Source organism: Pinus tabuliformis, chromosome 7 (assembly GCF_031772625.1).
Source record: "Pinus tabuliformis cultivar Carrire ecotype Pingquan chromosome 7, CPIR1, whole genome shotgun sequence".
In the NCBI taxonomy this organism is placed as follows: Eukaryota; Viridiplantae; Streptophyta; class Pinopsida; order Pinales; family Pinaceae; genus Pinus; species Pinus tabuliformis.
This window is the reverse complement of record NC_142293.1, coordinates 655,398,004-655,418,436: the sequence shown is the minus strand read 5'-3', so window position 1 is coordinate 655,418,436 and position 20,433 is coordinate 655,398,004. Positions and strand designations below refer to the sequence as shown.

The window sequence follows — 20,433 nt, the reverse complement described above, 5'->3', positions numbered from 1 at the left end:
CCTTTCCTCCTATCGATAATTGATCTATGGCAATCCCTTTCTTTGAAAATATTAGAATAAACTCTGAAGGATCATGACATTAACCTCTGCTTGCTTTTCGTGAGGTCTGGAAAGCCTTTCCCATGACTGAATTATCTTGTCATTGTTCGACTTACAACTTCTAATTTCTACCTTTAAACTTCTGAAGGTGTTTTCTATGTAAGTAGAGTAGTCATCTCTTTGTTTCTCAACTAATTTGTAAGGAGAGTCATGTGAACCGTAATCCACCATCTTTCTTTCCATCTTTTATCATCCTCTTCATGCAAAGGTACCATGTTAGATAAACCAATTATAAACATAATCGAACATACCACAATGAAGTTCAGGAGAGGCTATCTCGTCTACACAAATCAGTATAGATTAGCATAATATATATAACATCAGCATATCAATCACCATAACATACCAACATCATCAACCTCAACATGATGATACAAATTGTAACAATGACCATGATGAGAAATAACCAACATGCGTGCATGATAAACACAAAGACAACTAACCATCTAGGCATAACAATCACACCTAGCTAATCTAGTCCAAGTATTTGAACATGGAAGATTTAATACTAATCCATAACTACCCCTTCTCACATTTACCGAAATTCACAAGCTTGTAAGGGTAAACATGAGATGACTGTCACTATGACTTGACCCTCCTAGTTCTAGTTAAGGAAGTGAGGCCTATAACTAAACAAATACTGACTTTCCTAAGGAACCACAGATCACTCATAGGTTGAAAAACCACCCTAGGTGACCAATCCCTTAGTTGGAACCCTTTTTCTCTATCCTAGACTTATAACTACATAATTGACACTGTATGCATGCTGTTGTGAGCCTCCATCTACACTCACAAGCCCTTTTACATGTGGTTATGACCTGAGATCTCTAGTTCTGCGCCTAAAATGCCAAGATATAAGCCACTTTTCTAGGCTAGTCTCCAGGCTGCAGCCCATAACTTCTAGTAACTTTCCAAAATAATTTTTTTCATAATGAGAATGCTAACCATTCTAACTTGAAGGCAAAACCTAACCTAGACTGCGTAGAACACACTAGACATTTCTTCAAACATATGGTAAACATGTAAGTTGCATGTCATGAATGCATATATGAGTATAAATCTATGAACTTCATACAAAAATCACCGAGAAGGTCTAATTCCATCTCAAGTATATCAAATAGTTAGCCCATGCATTCATCAACCATTCATTAACTTATCAAAACATAACAAGACCCATAGTTATATTACTTCATTTAACTAGCATATAAACAAAATTTAAATAGCATAGAAACCATGGAAAATCAACCATAGTATCACCTACATAATCACTACAAGTATTCTTAAATCACAGTAGGAAAATAACTCTTCTTAAAATATGAAAATACCAACCAAGTCAGGGACTTCCACGTACCACCTGACCATAGATTGACTTACACAAAATATTTCTTTTAGTCAATCAACCTCATGCCATATTCTAAGCATGAATGTGGCATCTCATGGAATAAACCAAAATAATACAATCTAGGGCTTTGAGAGGCCAAACCACCTCAACGCTGAAGCACAATGATTCCACCTCTCAGGTCTGGAAATCACTAGCATCAAACAGATTTTCCTCTACCCAAGTTGTCCATGGATCTAAAGCGTTTGTACCAACCAAGGCCACATGATTAGTAACTCAACACAAGTTGTTATAGGGCTTATAGAGCATGTGTTCATACCCACAGTTATAGGGAACCTAAGTACCAAAAAAAAAAAAAAACAAGTGGAAAACCCACAACAACATGGCTATCCATAAATGGCTAGGTAAGGTTAAAACCACTGTCAATTGAGTAAAATATCCATGTCAATGACAATACATAAGAATAAATATCACATGCATATACCATGCATACAAAAATAAACAAGGAATCACAAATGCAATAGGTTACCTCCAAATAAATCTAGCTATAACTATTGATCCAATTGTTTCCTTGTGCCCTCTATTTTCCTTTTCCTTCTTTCTACAATTCTAAGTGAATACTAAAGTTCTCCAAGCATTCTCTAATAATTCTCGAAGTGTGCAAGAGTATGAGAGTGAGAGAATGACTGAGAGAGCCAAAAACTGAATTGACCAAAGCTAGAACTAACAAAATCTAAACCAAAAAAATTTGTCAATTGTTTCTCTGAAGCCTTTTGATCATTGATGCCTCTATTTTCTTCATTTTTCCACTAATTTCCCTTACATGAAAATCTATGTCTTTTCACATCCCTTTCCTCCTATTTTCCTTCATTTTCATAAATAAAATTCCAATTATTGCCCCTTTGCCTTTGTCAATGCCTTTTCCAATTTCCATAGCCATTAATTAATCACAAGTGATACCCACCACTATTTTTTTTCCAACATTCATCTTGGAATACATGTCCCTTATCCTTGGTCTTATTTTATTTACATGGAAATAAAATAGGGTTGTTACAAGCCCCCCCTGGGGGAACAATGTCCTCAGTGTTCTATGACACCTATGACTAGTAAACTACTGAAAACAACACATACTTCCCATGGAGCTTGATAACATAGCTTAATGTAGTATTTACAATGAACAACTACCACAAACCATGAACAACATGACAAACATAAAAATCATACCACTTATTGGAGCTTTATAACATAGTTCATTGCAACATCTACAACAACATCCATATATATATAATTTGCTTGAACCATAAAATAATGAAGGATATAAAACCCGCATCTCATCAATTATCTCCTATGTGGCTTTATCAGGCCCAAAGTGCTTCCCTTGCACTTTAACCTACTCAATTGCTCTATTCTCGAGCATGAGGTGTTTTCACTGCAATATGCATTGTGGTTATGGCTGGAATTCTCCCTCTAGTTCCACCTATAATACAAACTATTCAATCACATGATCAGCATCTTGGACATACTTCTTAAGTAATGAAATATGAAAAACATCATGGAATTTCACTATTGGAGGCAATTCAAGTCGGTATTCCACCGGTCCAATCCTCTCAAGGATCTCAAAAGGCACGCAATATCGTGTTGCCAACTTGTCACATGCTCCAATCGTTAAGGATATCTTCTTAGGATTGATGTGAAAGTACACATGCTCACCAACCTTAAACCCTTAAATACCCTATTTTGATCTACATAACCCTTCTGCCTCTCCTATGCTACCTTTAAATTCCTTTTAATAGTATGCATTTCTTGTTCCATCTCAGCCAACATATCCAGTCCAATCAATACCCATTTCACTGGATCACTCCATTTGAAGGAGTATTATAACTCCACCCATAAAGAGCCTTAAATGGATTCATCCTTAAGGATTCTTGATACCCATTATTATAAGCAAACTCAATCAGTCGAAGGTACTCTTCCCACTTCCTCTACTAATGCATGACATGCATCCTCGGCGGGTCCTTAAGAATCTTTTTTACTCTCTCTGTCTGTCCATCTATCTACTGATGATAAGTTATATTGAATTCCAACACTCTCCCCAAACCGAAAAACAACTCCTTGCTAAACCTGGAAGTGAACTTGACATCTCTATATGATATGATCTTCTTGGGATCACCATGCAATCTCACTATCTCCCTGATGAAAATATTAGAACCTCGCTAGCTGAATTTGTAAACATAACTACAATGAATTGAGAAACCTTACCTAACTTGACAACCACAATGATGATGGAATCATGTTTTATCAATGTCCTTGGAAAACCTATAATGGATTCCATCTAAAATACCTCCCATTTCCACTTTGGAATCAAAATCGACTGCAATAGGCCACCAAGGTGCTTACACTTTAATTTTACTTGTTGATAGTCCATACTTCTCGCAACGGACTCAACCACCTCCTTCTTCAAGTTCAACCAATGATAGAACTTCTTAATTGTTGTTAATGTCTTATGATATCCTAGATGACCTGAATATGACTTAACATGAAAATCCCTCAAGATAAGCTTGTTGGGCTCACTGTCATCTAGAATATAGATCTTTTTCGTAAATCAGACCAAGCTATCTACTATGATATGATACTCCTCATCCCTATTACCTTCACCCTGATATTGTATCTTGTGCCTCAGAGGTTGATACTAGTCATTATGTTGTCCTATCTCTAAAATCCACTCCTGCAAATATGTCTAATAAGAACTCATTGTCCCAATATGATTCACCTGCACTCTTCTACTAAGAGGATCTGCAACCATGTTCTCCTTCCCCTTGATGTATCTAATCTCGAAGTCAAACTCACTCAGGATAGCCAACCATATAGATTACTTAGAATTCTCATTGGGTTGGTCAAACAAGTACCTTATCCAACTATGATCACTCATGAAGGTGAACCTCCTTCCAAGAAGATAATGTCTCCACATCTTCAATGCATGAATGATAACTACTAACTCGAGAGAATGAGTCACATAGTTCTTCTCGGTGCTATTTCAACTTCCTCGACTCATAGAATACCACCTACCCTTCATGCATTAGGACTCCACCAAGTCCTCTCTTGCAAGAATCTATACATACCACAAAATCTTTATCAGGATCTGCAATCTTTAAGACCAGAGCATTTGTAAGAAAATTCTTCAACTACTCAAAACTTGTTGCACACTCCTCATTCCATTCAAACTTCTTTCCTTTTTGCTGTAACTAAATAAAAGGATAGGAAATCCATGAGAATTTCTTGATAAACCTCCTATAGTAACCTTCTAGTCCCAAGAATGATTTGACCTCATTAACATTCCTATGAAATTCCCACTCCATAATAGCTCTAATCTTATCTGGGTCTATTACTATACTTGTTAGGAAACCATCTCACACAAAGATAGAAAAGAAATATCAATGCCTTAGAAATCAACCTCTTCGAGGGGGAAGCCTCATTTACCTTACACAAATGAACAATTCTTGGATGATATAAATGAAAAGACCTTCTTTCTATATATAGGAGTCTAAGGGGTCATAATATAATCAGAGTTGACATAACAATAATAATGTAAGGTCACAACAATAACAATAGTGGGCTTCTATGGGGCACAATAATATAATAAGGGGATTGCATTAGTAACAATAAGAGGTTACACTAGTAGTATTGGTACCTAACTCACCCCTCTCCCTCAAATATTGTTGTCCTCAATGCTTGACTAGTTATGGATGCTTCTGTATAAAATTCTCGTCCTCCCATGTGGAATCTTCAGCAGGTGAGTTCTTCGACTTGATGAGATACTTTGAAATTGATTGATTTCATAGTTGTTGGGTTCTTATTTCTATGACTGCTTCAGGTTCCAATATGATTTTTCCTTCCTCATCAAGTTCCGACAATATTGTTTGAACTAGGAGCTTGTCACCTATAACCTTCTTTAAGAATGAAACATAGAAAATCGAGGGCACTCAAGAAGATGCAGAAAGCTCCAATTTGTATTCCATAGTACCAATATTTTGCAGCACCTTGTAAGGACCACAGTACTTTGCTGATAATTTATTATCCTTCTTAGCTTGCCCGAGGGACATTTTTTTGTATGGTTTTATTCATAAAAATACTGAATCGTCTACATCAAAACTTCTTTCACTGCAATGTTGAACTGCCTGTTGTTTCATTCGATTCTGCACCAAAGTGGGGTTATCCTTTAAAAGTTGGAGAACTTTTTGTTGATGCTCGATGTGATATTTAATTGCTTGAACCTTTTTCTTCTTGATATGTCATTCTATATTAAGAGTTTGAGGAGTGGTAATTCTTGCCAATGCATTATAAGATATGGTTGGATTCATTTATTGATGCTTGATGTGATCTTTCACTTCTTGAACCTTTTTCTTCTTGATATGTCCTTCTATCTTGAGAGTTTGAGTGGTAATTCTTTTCAATGCTTTACAAGATATGGTCGAATTCATTTATTCTTTCTCTAGGGTTGTTTCCTAGTGTATGTCCTCTTCTTATAATGTTTCTTTATACTTTTCATCCTCCTTTTCACAATCTATGTAAATAATTTCTTCTCAACAGACTTATGACCTTTAATGTATTTCTATCACAACTGTAACAAAACCCTTTTTCTTTTTTTCTTCCAATCGTTGTGGTGTAAACCTTGTAGGTTGTGGAAGGCTAGGAGAAAAAACACTTCCAGATTTATAGTTGCGAGTGGTTGGATTTCTTGTTTCCATAATTCTGCTTTCAATTTTTCTTGCCAACCTGAAGGCCTTCTCCAATGAATCAGGTTCCCAAAGACGAACCTCATGTTGAATTTTATCCTTTAAAGTCCATATGAAGACATCAATCCTTTGCTTCTTTGGAATATCATTTACCCTTATATTCAATTTTTGGAAGTCCTCAATGTGCTCTGCCATTGAACCCTTTTGTTTGAGATTTATCAATTGGTTAAAGAAGGTGTTGCTCTTTGTATCCTCATAATGTGCTATTATTTCCTTTGTGAGAATTGACTAGGTGACAAGTGGTTTACGAGAACAAAGCCCTCTATACCATACAAATTGATTTGGTTCTAAGTATAAAGATGCAATATGTACCTTTTGTAATAGTTTTACATCATGTAGATTGAAATATTACTCCATCTATGGTATCCATGTTACAAGATCCTTGCCATCATACTTCCTCATATCGATCTTTTTCTTGATTTTAGGAGCTCGATCTTTAATATGTTGTATCTCTGAAATTTCGGATCTCCAAGGTTTGAAATTTTGATATGAGGTACCCCTCAGCGTGCTCTTTCCATTACCACTAGCCTGATCGAAATTGGATTTTCCAAGAAATAGTTATGCCCAATATCCCAAGATAACCTGATTATATACTTTTTCAGTACAACGCAATTGTATGAAGTTCCCTGTGTCACTGTTTTGACCTTCGGATCTGAAACTGATATACAAAAAACCAAAGCTTGTGCTATTTCTATAACTTCTTATGAAATTTTAATCTATTTCTCAGAAAGAAAGTTATGATGGTTTTCCCCAGGTCACCTATTTTAAATAAAATTTGGGATCCTGCAAAAACCATTACTTCCTTGGATCATATCTCCACAAATATAGAAATACAAGATCTGAAATTTGGACCTGAGGTTTAGAGGGATTTCAGATCAAATGGGTTTTGTTTCTAGCTTTTGAAATGTCGTAGAAAAAAAAGTTATAGCGAAAATTCCACGATGCCCTGTTTGAAGCAGCCAAACCCTAGAATCCAAAGCTCTAATACCAAATTTTATGAAACTATCTCACACAAAGATAGAAAAGAAAGATAAACACATTAGAAATCAGCCTCTTCGAGGCAGAAACCTCCATTACATTACACAAATGAACAATTCTTGGATGATACAAAAGAGAAGACCTCCTTTCTATATATAGGAGTCTAAGGGGTCATAATATAATTAGAGCCGACATAAAAATAATAATGTAAGGGCACAACAATAACAATAGTGGGCCTCTATGGGGCATAATAATATAATAAGGGGGTTGCACTAATAAAAATAAGTGGTTACACTAGTAGTATAGGGACCTAACAATACCTTCCTTAAAAACAACATTTAACAAGTAATCAACTTTGGTTTGAAATAAAATTCACTTACTAAGCTTGGCATAAAACTGATGCTCTCTTAGAAATCTTAACATTGTTGCCAGATGCTCTACATGCTCCTCTTCATTCTTATAATATATCAATATATCGTCAATTAACCCTATCAAAAACTTGTCCAGATAAGGATGCAACACACTATTCATCCAACACATTAAAGTAGCTTAAGCAATAGTAAGACCAAAATGAACTACCACAAACTCATAATGGACATACCTGGTACAAAATGTGGTTTTGTAGTTGTTCACTTATTTGATGTGTTCTTGATGATATCCTGATATCAAGTCAATCATCAAGAACGCTTATTTTCCCTTCAACTGAACAAACAAATTATTAGTACATAGAAAAAGGGTGCCCGTTCTTTATTGTCACCTTATTCAATTTCTTGTAATCAATGCACAATATAATAGTACCCTCGTTCTTCTTCACGAATAACATTGGTGCACTGGAAGGTGACATACTTGGCCTTATCTATCCCTTATCAATCATTTCCTAAAGCTCTAACTTCAATTCCACCAACTCTAGAGTGCTCATCCCTTGAGGGGATTTTGATGCTAATGTTGCTCCCAGTATCAACTCAATAGAAAATTCCACATCCCTATGAGGAGGAAACTCTCAAATATTTGCAAGAAACACATCCTGAAACTACTACAAAACCGGATACCTATTGAAGACTTCAACATCCTCAATATCCTTCCCTTTGTCATTAGAAACATGAACTACAAAAACTACACATTGGTTCCTATAATTGCACTTTTCTTGCACAGTTATAACCATTCTCATTGATGTAGGCTTCTTCTTTCCCTGTAAAATGCTTTTATCCTCATCATCATCCAGGAACTTAATAGCCTTATCATGGTAATCTACCTTAGTCCTATGAATGTAAGACCAATCCATGACCAAAATCATACTATATGAACCCAAAGGAAGTACATTTAGATGTGCGAATGTAGGCATACATTCAACTCAAATGCACAAGATCTCACCTATTGATGAGCTCTTTTCTTGGTCCATATAGCCAACTACACCAACCAAGATTCTACATGCACTTATTTATTCAAGCAACATGTATCCACCAGGTTGGGACTTATATAACTATCATTATCTAGGTTCAATCAAAATAGAAACAAATTAATCACAAATCTTACCATCCATCTCGATAATATATTCCTGGTGATCAACCTACCTATTATCTAATGTTGCATAAATCTAGGAAATGCTCTGTCCAACATCTCCAATTTTCAGTGCCTCATGAGAAATACAAATATGAGGTATTCCACCCTGATGTCATGGATAATCTCTCACGTTATTCTCTCCACCACAAGTCCAACACTGCAAAGGCTTCCTACCATTACCCTTCTTCTGCTCCTTAGACTCACACCCATGTCCTTTGTCAACTACATTGAACTTCTTCTACAACATTACATTCTTCTTGGCACTTGCATCGCAAGATACTCCTTGCTTCTTATTCTACTTTCAATTAGTATTTTCATTTCCTTTCTAATCACACTTAGGCTTATACTTATGCTTAGACTTATCATAACATTGCTTCAACTTTAGAATAACTTCCTCCAATGTTCAAGGCTCATCATGCTCAGTCTTATCCTTAAATGCTAATGGAAATCAAATAATTAATATTTGAACCTTCATCTTGATCTAGGTGGATATTGGTGGCCACTTTCCTATTATACCTAGACCTCCAATCGGTTTCATCTATTTCCTTGATTATAGCAACATTTACTAGTTTTAGCAGTTTTTGAGGTCCTGAACTTCCAGAGTTGTTTTGACCCCCTAGATGGCATTTTCTTGAGTTCTACAAGAGGCCCATGGATATAGGTAGGGACTTGCAAAAACCTTTCCAATGAGGTATCATACATTCAAAACAAAGGTCATATTACCAAGTTACGACCCCCGGAATTTAGCTTCCCAACTAACCCCAACAGGGCCCACAAACTCTTGGCGTTTCATCTCCTGGGGTTAGGGCCTCATTTGTTTAGGGTTTTCATTTATTGTTAAATAATAAAAAGGCCCTTGAGCTTGACTGTAACACAACTCAAAGGTATGTAGCCACCACATCTCTTCTCAAGGATAAGATATCATAACCCGAGCTAGTTTATTTTCGTTATGTATGTAACCATATTTCAGTTCTTTGGTATTAATGAAATGATGCTTTATTTTTGTTGCACATCTATTTTTATGTTTATATATGTATTTCTTTGTGTTCCTACATAAGTTTGGATCAGTGGTATTAGAGCGGTCTTATCTTTCTCTATTTTTCTTTGCATGTCCCCCATTTCGTTAGGGTATAAGGAGTTAGGGCTCGAACTGGTTAAACCTTTTCAAGACCAACCTCACAAACCACGATTACCTCCCATGGAGGAAGAAAACAAATATGAGCGGTTAGGATATCCTTTTGAAATATTTCTTGAGGAATCCCTTGAGCGACGGAGGAATGCGATGATAAATAAATTTTCCTAGATCCTTCAGCGGCTACCACTTTGGAGGTGCCACTCCTTTTAAGGTACAAATTAAATTTTACATTCCCATATTTGAAGGCCAGATAGATTCAAACATCATAGATACATGGTTGAATATGTTGGAAGGACATTTTTCGGTTCATGAATTTCCAATAGGGAAAATATTACTTTTACACTCCTCAAGGATGCCCCCCATGTCAAATACTAGTGGGAAACCTACTGTGAACAAAAGGATGAGACAAAATCCTCACTATTTTCAGCCACACCCACTTGGAATTCTTTCTTAGATCTCATCAAGGAACAATATTACCCTGTCGTTATATTTGAATATAAATACATAAAGTGGACCATGTTGTGATAGGGAAGCGACCAAGATGTGTTGGTGTTCACAAATTTGTTCCATAATGTTCATACAAAGCTGGCCATCAAGGATTCTGAGCATAATTTGGTACTCATGTATCATGGTTGTCTACACTAGTACATCTAGGATGAGATGAAGGTCCTAGAAATCTCCTCGCTTGGCACCACCTATCAATACATGGTCAAGATTGAGAAGAAATTTAAACATAAGAAGTGAGACTTCGGATCTGCAAATTCAAAGCAAGGAAAATTCACCCCCAAACTGTAGAACAGAGGAAAAATCTAAGGCAGGGTGACCCAGGACAACCCATCGAAGCTGCAAGCAAAGAACAATACCACAAATACAAATAAGGACACAAGGAAATGGCATGAGTCCCATAAGAGCCCCACTCACAACACAAGTGAGTGTCGAGCCAAACAATCACTAGTGGTCAAGCTGAAGGCTTCTGAATCTGATGCGTGTTCTGACTCTTAGTTAGAAACTGACAAGGGCAATGACAAAGGGAAGAAAATTATTGATGCGGAGCTTACTCCCAATGTTGCCACCACCAATATCCAAAATATTGAGCTCGAAGATACAAATGAGGGGGAGCAACTCTTCCACTCATAGATGTGAGTGAATGGGTCTCTGTTGCAGTTCATTTTTGACAATGGAAGCCAAAAGAACCTCATTTCAATAGAGGTCATGAAACGGTTGGGCCTACTTACCACACCACACCCATTGTTGTACACCATTGGGTGGTTTAACCAAGGGTGAGATCTTTGTGTCATCCAATAGTGTCACCTCCCCTACAACATCAATCCCTTCACATATGAGATACTGTGTGATGTTGTTCCTCTTGAAGTTTGTGATGTATTATTAGGCCAACCATACTTGTTGAAGCGTCATGTTGCGTCTTAGTCTAGGCCTCCCAATGTCATCATTTATTTGGGAATAAGTCATACATGATACCAGAGGTAGCACTGCCTACAACCATCTCTTTTATCTCTATGAAGCAATGCAGTAAGATCATTTCCCAGACTGTGAAAATTGTCTTCCTTATGATTCACCCTCGGAGAAAGAAGAGGACTGTGGCCACATCCATAGCCTCCAGACATGGATCCTCTACACGACAACAACATATTGAAAAGGTCGTCGAAGAGTATAGGGACATATCCACATCACCCACAGCGTTACCCATACACTGTCAGGTCAAGCACTTCATTGATCTGACCCCGGGCGCGTCGCTACCCAACGGACCGATCTATCAATCCTCTGTTCTTGAGAATGATGAAATTAAGAGGAAGAATCATAAGTTTTCGCAGAAAGGGAACATCAAGCCAAGTTTATCACCCTGTGGGAGCTCTATCATGTTGGTACAGAAGAAACGCGACACCTAGATACTATGTATTGACTATCGAGCATTGAATAAGATCAATGTCTAGAATAGGTACAAAATCCCATAGATTGATGACCTTCTAGACCAACTCAAAGGGGAAAATATTTCAGCAAGACTAACTTGCAGTCTGGGTATCACCAGGTACCAATTGAACCCTCTTATGTGTGGAAGACTGCCTTCAAATCCAAGGAGGGCATTTTTGAATGGTTGGTCATGCCTTTCAGGTTCACGAATGCCCCCACAACCTTCATGCTGTTGATGGATAACATCTTGCAGCTCTTTACCAACTTGTTTGTGGTAGTGTATGTGGATGACATCATGATATTCAACCAAGGTTGGGAAGAGCATATACACCATATCTGACAAGTCCTCCAAACCCCGCGACAATGCAAATTGTGTGCCCATTTGGAGAAATGCACTTTTGGTATGACCCAGGTTCAAAATATGAGGTACATCATTAATGAGAGGGGTGTGCAAGTGGACCCAACCAAGATACACTTTATTCAAGATTGACCAGCCCCAACCACTCTAACAGAGCTCCAAATATTTTTGGGTCTTGCCAATTTATATCATAGGTTCGTGTTGGGATTCTCTCATATCATATGGCCTTTGAGTCAAGTCACTAATGGCAGAGTGAAAGAAAATTTCTTTTGGTGTAAATCCCAATATAAGTTATTTGTCAAGTTGAAGCGTAACCTCTACTTTTCATGAGTGCTCACATTACCAGACCCGCAACAACCATTTGAAATTGACATAAACAACTCTGATTATGCTATTGGTGTAGTTCTTACCCATTAGGGGCATTGAGTGGCATATCAAAGTGAGGCAGATTCAGATATAGTCCAAAAGTATCCCACTTATGACAAAGAGGCATTCTATTGTGCACGTCTGCCGACAATGGAAGCATTACATTATGGGGAAGGAAATGATCATCCACACAAACCACTGACCCCTGTAGTTCATAGACACAAGGGAAGTTGAACTGAAATCACCATAAAAAATGGTCCACAAAGCTGCAATGGTGCCATTTGAACATCGAATACAAAAACAGAAACATCAACAATGTTACATACTGTCTTAGTCGACCACTAGTTATGACATTAACCACTGTGCTCAACCCTTGTGGACACGAAACTTCAAGTTGGCCACATCTTTACAGGAGCGATTGAAAATTCGACAACACATACCAGATGCTTCTAGAAGGAAAGTAAGTTCCATATTTTCACTTCCAGTGTGCACTATTATGCCACATGGGACACCTCTATATTCCTACAAGAAAGCGTGCCAAGAGAATTTAAGAGGCGCACTACAGTTGGGTCGCTAGACATTTCAGAGTAGAGAAAATAGTGGCATTGTTGCAAAAATATTTTATTGGCCGAACCTTTGACATGATGTTGGGAAGTACATCAAATCTTGCATTGACTACATCATTGCAAAACCAACAATCAAGGCGCATGGCCTATATACTCATCTGTCTAATCCTATTCAGTCTTGGGAATCCATATCCATGGATTACATGTCGGGCCTTCCTTCTACTAAGCATGGAAATGATTACGTGTTCGTGGTTGTCAACAGATTCTCTAAGATGACCATTTTAATGGCCTACAAGTAGAGTATCACAACAAAAACCACTGCTAAGCTCTTCCTTGAACGAGTGTGGGTACATTTTGGGATCCCATAGTCCATTATCTCAGATCAAGGCAACAAGTTCTTGAGTACATTTTGGTCAAGCCTCTGGTCGATGTTGGATACCAAGCTAACTATGTCCACAACCTTCCACCCCCAAACTAATGGCCAAACAAAGGTCGTCAACAAGATGATCATGCACATTTTGCACATGAGATGAAAGCCTCCCCTATGTCTAGCATAGCCATAATAGATCTCTCCATAACTCAACTAGCCATAGCCCCTTTCAGCTGGGGTTGGGATTCCAGCCACTAGGTCCCATTTATGTGCTCATACCATTTGCAACTACTCGCGCAAATTTGACTCATGTCCAGTTCGAAGTTGACCAAGCTAACCACTTCATTGATCACATTCAACACATTTGCCAACATGTCCATGAGATATTGGACAAATCCAATACTAAGTAAAACCATCATCATGATCAACATCGATGTACACACAAGTTCCAGTTGAGCGATAAAGTTTGGTTACATTTGCAGAAGGAGCACCTTGTTGGGCCCCATCGCAAGCTTCACCCACTCTGATTTGGGTCATACACCATCACCAAGGTTGTATAGGACAATACCTTCGAGCTCAGCATTCCACCATTCCTTAGTCTACACATAGTGTTCAATATGGACCAGTTGTGACCATACTTTCCTCTATTTTTTAACACATTCGACATTGCTGAGAAGTTGATTCCAACAAAGCTCAACCCACGTTGCATCGAGCAGGCCATAACTGATAATCTCATGGACACACAGATCAATAACACTCGCTAGCAAAGGATCTAACTATATCAAGTTGTCAAAGCAAGCCAACTCCTTCACTAGTGTAAGTGGTTCACCAGGGACCAGGTTCAACAGAAATTTTCTCACCTCATAGAGGCTTTGCACGTAATGGGGACCATTGCTTCCTAAGGGGCGAGAACTAATCTGTCAAAGCCCAAAATTTTTGTATCTAGTGCATCTTTTTGCCCATATGATGCCTCATTTATTCCCTTGTTTTACTAGTTTATGAACCTTTATCTTGCACTTATACATCTGTTTCATATAATAGTGAATATTTACATTTGATTTTCATTTTATAGCTTCGTTGTATGTATTTCTTAGGATTGATGTTCAGTAAATGTTGATAATGCAGTTCTTTCACTCCATAGAGATCTTGCACCAGAATGGAAGTATATAGAGACCACTTCATCATTCATGTTTTCCGTGAAAGAAATGCTAGCTAGTAGCAAAAACATGCATTTGGAACTATTTTGGATCATTTTTTACAGTTAGAGGTGCATTTATCTTTCATTGACCTATTCCTGCACTAAAGAGCAACCACTTTGGGGATTCGACATCTTGTTTTATAGAGTATGTACATAGTTGTCATTGAAATATTTTATTTATGACTCACATTCTATATATTAAAATATTAATACATACTCCCAATTATACTTAGGAAGTAGAAAACATATATTCATAGGAGACTCTCTTTATATATAAATATTTTCGTTGTAAATATTTTTTAAATGTTACATGTCAACTCCATATTTAAAAATGAATGAATTACAAATCTAGCTAAAAAAACTATTAATGGAATAAGAATTCTTTATATATATATAAACAAACATACATATAAATATTGGAATATTTATTTATTATTCACATTGAAATGTTAATAGATGAGCTAATCATATATAAAAATAAAAAAGCATATATCTCTTTAACATTTTTTAATATATATATATACTACTTTTCTAATTAATATTTAAAATGTCACATGTCAACTCCTTTCTTCCTAACAAATTATTAATATATTAATTCTTTCTTTCTTTATATATAATCTATACTAAATGTTTTTAAAAATGTTATATATGTATATAGTTTTATATAGTTGACATTGAAATATCTTATTTATGATTCACATTATATACATTAAAATATCAATACATGTTCCCAATTATATTTGAATATAGAAACATATATTCATAGGAGACTCTTTTTATATATAAATATTTTTTAAAATGTTATATGTCAACTCCATATTTAAAAATAAAAAATTACAAATCTCCTTTAAAAACATATTAATGAAATAAAAATAATCTATATTAAATTATTTAAACTAATAAAATGTTATAGTTTATTTATTTTATATTATACATGGTCAACATTGACATATTTTATTTATAATTCACATTCTATATATTAAAATATTAATACATACCCCACTTATATTTAGAAATAGAAAAAATATACTTATAAAACTCTCTCTTTATATATAATTATTTTTATCACAGAGATTTTTTTTAAATAATATATATGAATGACTTACTAATCTTGTTAAAAAAGTTATTAATAGAATATGAATTCTCTCAATTTATATATTTAAATTTTTTTAAATGTTATATATCAATTTCAAATTAAGTTTACCATAAATTATACATACTTTTTACAATGACAAGTGTATATATATATATATATATATAATTTTTATTATTTATTTTTTATTTATATAAACTTGATATAAAAGTATATTATTTATGGTATTCTTAGTATTCCAAATTGCTTTCTTACTATTTATATAAATTTAATGTAAAACTATGTTATTTAATCGGGACAATGATTTTTTTTGTGGTCTAAGTTCATCATAGATTACATCCGGGTTGACTTATGGCTTGAAAAACAAAGACCCAAGGACATCTAAGCTATCAAAATCATGTGAGAGCATCTAAGCTGTCAAAATCACCTGAGAATTGCACTCGGGTGGGTCACACCAACCCTTAACATGTTTGAATTTTTGTCCAAGGAGTGACCTTCATTTCACATCACAAAGTGACTTAACGGTGAGTGTCTATTCTACACCCTATGAGCTTAGACAATGAAATATTTTATTTATGGCCAACAATAAAATATTTTTTTGTTATTAATATGTTTTTATTTTAAAAAGTACATGCCAAGTAAGCATAGAATAAATTAAGTATAATATAATATCAATTATACTATTTTAACATGGAAAATGTCAACTCCAAAATTAAATAGTAATGGGATTACATAGCTTTTTAGTTTTAAAATGTCGATTCAATTTTTTTTGTTACTTTCAAGTATTTTATTAAAATTAAAGTGGAAATTGAAGTATTTTATTTATGGTATACATTGAATTTTCAAATTATTATTATTTTTTGAAATGTTTTATTGTCACTGTTATTTTGTTATTTTTAAATCCAATATTACATATTATCTTTTTTATTTTGTGATATAAAGTTTTTTTCAGATAATTAAAAATATTTTAGAATATTCTAAAAAGAATAAATCCATACCATTAACTTAATAATTATTAATAACTAAATTAAAATTCTAAAAATTCTATCTTAAAATAAACATAAATTCTATAATGATCGACTTCTTTAACTAAAAGATGGTTATGGATATAAAAATACTTCCATTTTACGTTTTTATTCGTGCCTCTTAGGAATTGATATTTTTGGCATCTTGTGACATATATCAGATGCCGCTTAAAAGTCATGGGATTGTTTCACACACCCAATCATCTTGGAATTAGGCTGTATTGAACGGTGAATTCTACATGACAGTTTCTGGTATTTAATTGTTTTGAGATTTTGTTGGAATATTTTAAAAAATTATATTCGTTTTCTATAAAAGTAAGTTCTACCTTTAGTGATATTACGAGAGGAATGTATATAAAATTCATGGCGTGCTTGCTCCATTGAGAACCTTCTTTGCTCTGCCTGATCCGATTCCTCTTCTGATTTCTGTGGTGACCAAATATGGATCAATACAGTTGTGAAATCAGATCCCTCGAGGTAGAGTATGGTCATGTTCATGGCCGACAATTAGGGCTTGTAAAACGTGTTTATCATGCGAAGAATGGGTGATGATAACTGGGAAGACAAGGATGGAACCTCGAAGAAGATCGAAGAGAAAGAGGTGAGCATAGAGCAGATCTTTGAGGACAAGAAGGTGCCTCTATGGTCGGAACAGATCACATTCAGAGCAATGTTTGTGAGCTTACAGCTGGGTATCATGTTTTCTATAATTGTCATAAAATTGGTCCTTCTCTCAATCTTGCTGCTGGATTGCTGGGATTCCTTTTCATCAAAACATAGACCAAATTCCTCGACAAATTCGGGTTGTTGAAGATTCCGTTGACCAGACAAGAGAATACTGTGATTCAAACCAGGTAATGGCAGAATACATTACTGTTGAAACTTTATAGATGTCGGAACTTGATCAAATCGGTATAATCCGAGTCTAGTTTATCCTCACCTTTACATATCAATGGGTTTTTCACCTTTTCGAGTCCTCCTTGTCTTCTCCCAACGACCATACATAGTGGTCACAGTGATGTACATGATTTTGACGAAACTATAGAGTCCATCACCCAATATGAGAACAACATATACAAAGACCTTGTAACCTTGGAGACCCTGCATAGTCGAGTCATCGGCAGTGTACCAGTTTCCTTTCTGGTTATGAATGGGAGGCCACATGAGACCCAAGTAGATTACTGCTCCAATCAATATGGACAAGTTAACCAAGTGAGGACAGATCATCCCAACTCCTATCTATGTCGAGCTGAAGTCGAAGAAAAATCTGCATCTTTGGTGAAGTTTTGATCGCCTAGTTTTGACAATAAAGAGATGGAAAAATGGGAAGTAACAGAAACTTCTATATATATATATATAACCCATGACTCGAGTATGGAAGGTCTCCAATGTTACAAGGTATTCGTATCTATTGCTCTCATGTTGGGTGATGGACTCTATAATTTCGTCCAAATCATATACATCACTGTGACCACTATGTATGGTCGTTGGGAGAAGACAAAGAGGACTCCAAATGGTCCTCCGAGGGGAAACAGTGACGGCAATAATGATGCAGCAATACCCTATGATGAGCAGCGGCGGAACGAGATGTTTATGAAGGACAGCATACCCCTTTGGGTGGCCGGAGCTGGGTATGTGGCCCTTGCTGCCATATCCATAGGGGTCATCCCACAGATTTTTCATCCTGTGAAATGGTACTTTGTACTGGTGGCCTACATAGTGGCACCAGTTTTGGCATTCTGCAACGCATATGGATGTGGGCTCACGGATTGGAGCTTGGCCTCAACTTATGGGAAATTAGCCATCTTCATCTTTGGAGCATGGGCAGGGAAGGAAGATGGCGGTGTACTGGCAGGATTAGCTGCCTGTGGAGTGATGATGTCTATAGTGTCCACTGCTTCAGATCTGATGCAGGATTTCAAGACTGGATACCTGACCATGTCATCCCCAAGATCTATGTTTGTGAGTCAAGTGATTGGGACTGCCATGGGATTCATAATAGCACCCTGTACCTTCTGGTTATTCTACAAGGCCTTCAATGTGGGAGATCCAAAGGGAGAATATCCGGTCCCCTATGCACTGATCTACAGAAACATGACCATCCTAGGGGTCGAAGGATTTGGTGCCCTTCCCAACCACTGCCTTTGTTATGGTTTCTTCGCAGCCGCCATGGTAATCAACTTGATAAGAGACCGTGTACCAAAAAAAGTGTCACAGTATATTCCCCTGCCGATGGCCATGACTATACCTTTCTACCCAGGAGGTTACTTTGCAATCGACATGTGCGTGGGGACGGCCATTGTGATTGTTTGGCAGTAGCTGAACCGCAAAAATGCTGACGTAATGGTTCCTGCAGTGAACACTAGAGTGGATAACTTCATCACCAGTAATACCTAGGAAGGGCTGATCCAAACGAATTCAATTATTTTTATTTTTATGAGTACATATTACTTAAATGTTTTAGCCATATGTCTTTTTAGCTAGTTAGAAATTTGCTTCGTATATTAGAAAAATGTTCTTCATCATCAAGTTCATCGCGGAACATCTCTCATTTTATTTTATTATAAAATTTATTATGTAACATCTTTTTTGTCAAAACAAATAAAATTTGAAACCAACCATCCATTATCAATGAAATGACATTTCTATGGTTAATTTGCTAAGTGAACATAATATGTTATTTCATTGTTAATTTGCTAACTGAATACAATAATCTCTACTATTGTTGTGATAACAATAGACTTTTTCTTTCGATTATGATAGAGGTTCATCCTTGGCCCAGTTTCACATAATTCATTTAACCCTTCGGAAACAAAGTGACAATCGCATTCTTAATTTTTAAGAACATTGAAGAATAAAGATTAAAACAAAAAATTCCTAATCTTATCATTTAATTTAAAACCTCCACCCAATTTATATATATATGTATACCTTATTTTTTAATTTCAATATATACATACTTGTAGATGAATATCGCTAAAAACGTTGTGATGGAGATTGACAGGAAAATAGGAGTTTTGTGGCTCTGAAAGATTTTTGATGACACCGCCACAATGATCCATGTTAATTTAGTTCAGGAGGGGGAAGGTCTATCGTTAGCGATGTCCAATTGTTTCCTCTCCCAAGTCGTCGAACACAAGAAAGCGAGGGTTTTGTGTTTTTGCAATTTGGATGGTGGTATCTCCATAAACTATGATAGAAAAACTCACATGGGGGTTGGGGGTCTAATGCTAATAGTGGAAAAATTCCTCTTCTCGTATGTCATCCGTGAGTGCCCCAATATTTCTTTGGTAGCTGAAGATGGTTTTATAAAGGACATTAGAAGCGAGAATTCCAAAGGATATTTTCTTGGTGTGGGCCTACCTCAGCACAACAACAATGGCATTAGTTCTTCTATTTTTGATGAGGGGATACTTTTTTATATGCCTTCTCTCTGTGTGTTGGAGAAAGAGAGTGGTAAGGATGTCAACAAAGTGTTCGCTGAAATGTCAGAAAGAGATGCCCATCAAAGGTATGGTAAATAATACAAAGTGTTTGACAAAAGTGTCTTGCCTGATCTCATAGTCTCAAATCCAAAATTTCCAATTTTTGTTAGGTACTTGTCGGGAGAGTCTCTTTATTTCC

The 20,433-nt window shown here is 36.1% G+C and overlaps 1 pseudogene; it reads left to right on the top strand.

The window, feature by feature from the left end:
• Positions 1 to 18,123: 18,123 nt before the first annotated feature.
• LOC149249132 (putative metal-nicotianamine transporter YSL12 pseudogene) lies at positions 18,124 to 19,206 on the top strand (annotated as a pseudogene).
• The last annotated feature ends 1,227 nt before the right edge of the window (positions 19,207 to 20,433 follow it).